A 4,305-nucleotide genomic window follows, 5' to 3' on the forward strand; every position below is an offset into this window, starting at 1 on the left:
CCGACCTCTTAATACTCATCAATACATACTTCTCAAGATATGGCAACATCATACTAAATTAGAAAATCAATTTATTGACATCAATGACAAAATAATGTTATAAAGATAGTTATCATCCTTCTTTAGTTATATCAATAATCTTCAACAACCTTCTCAATATCCTTAATGAATATCAACAATCTCCTTCTATTTAAATGCCAACAATCTCCTCCTTTGGCATTGATGGCAATACCAACTTTTAAATGGAAATACCAACTTGATTTATTCCAACTGATTCGGATTCAGATTGCTGTTAGACTTCTCCTGTTATCCTTGAGTTGTTTTCTTCTTCTGAAGTCTTCTAGGCTTTCTCCCTCTTTCTTTGATCTTGCATTTAGTCTTCTCCCTTTTTAAGTAATCTTCTCCCCCTGTCATTAGTCTTCCATTATCTTCTGCATTTAGGGCTTTACCATTTAGTCTACCATTTAGTCTTCTCCCCCTTTGACAACAATGCCAAAAGGAAAAACTCATTCATGATTTCTTCCCCTGTGAAGTGATTTGCCTTCCTGTGTTACACATGTATCATCTCAGTCTCAGTCAGAGCAACTTGTCTCTATTCACTATTTCCTACACACCTTTAGAAAACCTCCTAAAGTGCATAAATCAGCATCAATCAACAAATAATATTTGATAGATTCATCGAATTGATGCTTTCACTGAACTCTGTCAATGAATAGAAGATAGGGGTAGGACCCCTAACTTGCTTCTGAGATACTCAAAAGTGTCCCTTGGCAGTGGCTTTGTGAAGATGTTTTCTATTTGCTCCTTTGAACTGATATATTCTACCACAACTTTCTTTTCTTGAGCTTCTTCTCTAAGATAATGATACTTTATAGAAATGTCTTTTTTCTTAGAGTGCATTACCAGATTCTTTGAAATGCTAATGGCACTCGTATTATAACAGAATATAGTTACTGGCTCGATAACCTTTTCATTTATACCTTCTAATAGTTGTTTTATCCATATTATATTAGTGCAATTCAATGCTACAGTGAAATATTCAGCTTCAGCTATTGACTGTGAAATGCATCCTTGTTTCTTGCTAAGCCAACTTACTAGTCTATCACCTAGAAAGAAAGCTCCACCACTTGTGCTTTTCTTGTCATCAATGTTTCTTGCCCAATCAGCATCAGTATAAACTTTTAAATCAAAATCATTCCTCTTTTCATATACTAAGCCATCATCTTCAGTGCCTCTCAGGTATTTGAAAATTCTCTTAATTGTTGTCATATGGGTTTCTTTGGGATCTGCAGAAAATCTTGCAACAATACCTACTACATGTGCTATATTCGGTCTACTGTGCACAACATATTGCAACTTTCCAATCATAAATCAGTAAAGTGTCTCATCAACAGATGCAGATTCATCATTCTTTGATAGTTTACAGTTGGTAGTCATAGGAGTACTTACTAGTTTTGAATCCTCCATTCCAAATTTCTTCAAGACTTCCTTTATGTACTTGGATTGAGTAATGAAAATCTCATCTTTCATTTGTAGTATCTGTAAACTTATTAAATACTTTATCTCACCGATTAATGACATCTCAAATTCTTTGCAGATTTCATTTCCAAAGTTCTTGGATAAGGAGTCATTGCCACAAAATATAATATCATCAACAAATATGGCTGAGATCAGTATTCCATTGTCCTCATCATTCTTCATGTACATATTGTTGTTTTCACTTGTCCTTATAAAACCAATCTTGATCAAATAAGAGTGCGGTCTTTCATACCATGCTCTAGGTGCTTGTTTCAGACCATATAAAGCTTTGTTTAATTTACATACCTGATCTTTACTCTTGTCATCAAAAAATCCTTCAGGTTGTTCAATATAAACTTCTTCTTCTAGTATACCATTCAAAAATGCAGATTTAACATCCATTTGATATACCTTGAAAGTTTTGAAAGTAGCATATGCCAACAATGTTCTTACTCCCTCAAGTCTAGCCACAGGTGCAAAGGTTTCGCCATAATCTATTCCTTCTTCTTGAGCATATCCTTTGCAGACTAGTCTTGCTTTATTTAAAATGACCTCACCTTTTTCATTTAGCTTGTTTCTGAAAATCCACTTTGTACCGATTATATTTTTGTCCTTCAGTCTTGGGACAAGTGTCCGTGTTTCATTCTTCTTGATTTGATCAATCTCTTCTGTCATAGCATTTACCCAATCCTCATTGTTAAATGCCTCTTTTACTATTCTCGGTTCAAATTCAGATATCAGACATGTGTTATGTCTCAGTTTATTCCTTGTCATCACTGGATCATCCTTATCTCCTATAATGTAACTTGATGCATGATGTCTTCTGACATATTTGGCTAATATAGGCCTTGTAGGCTCTGTATGATCTTCTTCATCACTCGGTAACTCGACAGTCTCTTCATTTTCTTTAGTAACTCTCTCGGTAGGATTTCTCGGTTGAACATAAACAAATTCTTCATAATCTTCTGGTTCTTTGGAATTCCCTTCATCATCTTTGTGCAAATTCATCAATTTTCACATTTGCACTTTCTACTATTTTGTTACATGATTTGATCAGACATTTAAATGCTTTACTTCTAGAAGAATAACCTAGAAATGTTCCTTCTTCGCTTTTCTGATCAAACTTTCCATTTTTGTCATCTTTGTGAACATAACATCTACTTCCAAAGATTTTAAAATAACTTACATTAGGTTTCTTGTCATACCAGATTTCATATGGTGTCTTCATAGTTCCTTTCTTCAGTTGTACTCAGTTCAGGGTGTAAACTGCAGTGTTGATTGCTTCTCTCCAAAATGTTTGAGGTACCCTCTTTTCTATCATTAGGGTATTGGCACAATCTACAATTGATCTGTTTCTTCTCTTAGCTATCCCATTTTGCTATGGAGTTCTCGGTGTAGAAACTTTTCTTTTTATACCATGATCATTGCAGAATAAGTTAAATTCATTAGAGGTGAACTCTCCTCCTCTATCAGATCTAAGACATTTCACTTGTCTTCCTATTTCATTTTCAACTCTTGCCTTGTACCATTTAAACATTTGAAAAGCTTTTGATTTTTCTTTTAAAAACATAACTGACATCATCCTTGAATAATCATCCACAAATAATATGAAATATTTATCACCATAGTAACTTTGAACTTTCATGGGACCACAAAGATCAGTGTGTACTAGATCTAAAATTCCTTTAGAAGTGTAGGACTTACTTGTAAAGCTTGATCTTGTCATCTAACCCATCTGGCATGCTCAGCACATATCATTCTCAGGTTTTTCAAACTTGGTAGACCTCTTACTCGGTGCTTCCTACTTATTATGATTAGATTATCAAAATTTACATGACAAAACCTTTTATGCCATAACCAGGTATCATCTATCTTTGCATAAAGAAACTTGTTCCGAGTTGAGTCAAGATGAAATGTATTATCTTTTATTTGTGTCTCAGTAGCAACCAGCTTTCCATGTTTGTCATCAACTTTTACAATTCCTTTCTGAAATTCTATTTGATAACCTATGTTGTTTAGCTGTGCTACACTCAACAAATTGTATTCCAAACCTTCAACCCAGTATACATCATCACATTTAGCATTGTCAAGAAGTGTTATAGATCCTTTACCTTTCACCAGACAAGGTGCATCATTACCAAATCTTACATAACCTACATCATAGTCTTCTAATTTAACAAACTTGTGTTTATCACCTGTCATGTGATGTGAGCATCCACTATCTATGATCCAAGAATCATTATTATTTATGTGAGATATTAGGGCCTTTTCTTCATACCTTTCTTCATCTGATCCATCTTTAATAGCCACATAAACAACTTCCTCTGTATCAGTTTCATCAGATTTATCATCATTGGATTCCTCATCAGCTACTAGGCATGTCTTTCTGTCTCTCCTTCTGAAGTCTCAGTATCCTCAGTACTGGTTGTCTTTCTGCCTGTTATCTTAGTATTCTCTCTTTTCACTAGATTCTTTGTCAGGGCAGTTAGAAGCCATATGTCCTATTTTATCACAGTTAAAACATTTTAAAGGTAGCTTTCCTTTATACTTACCTTTTCCTCTCAGTAACCTTTAACCTTGTACTGTATTAGGTTATGTTCTCACCTTCATTCATTCCCATGGATTCAAGTTGTCCTCTTAGACTATCTACTTTTTCTCTTTGAACATGTTCATCACCTCCATACATAGATATGAGCATGGTCCACATTTCTTTTGCATCGTTACAACCTTCTAGATCATTAAACTTTGAGTCAGTCAATGCTGATGTTATTTCAATCATAGCTTGAA

Source organism: Cryptomeria japonica, chromosome 1 (assembly GCF_030272615.1).
Source record: "Cryptomeria japonica chromosome 1, Sugi_1.0, whole genome shotgun sequence".
Taxonomy (NCBI): domain Eukaryota; kingdom Viridiplantae; phylum Streptophyta; class Pinopsida; order Cupressales; family Cupressaceae; genus Cryptomeria; species Cryptomeria japonica.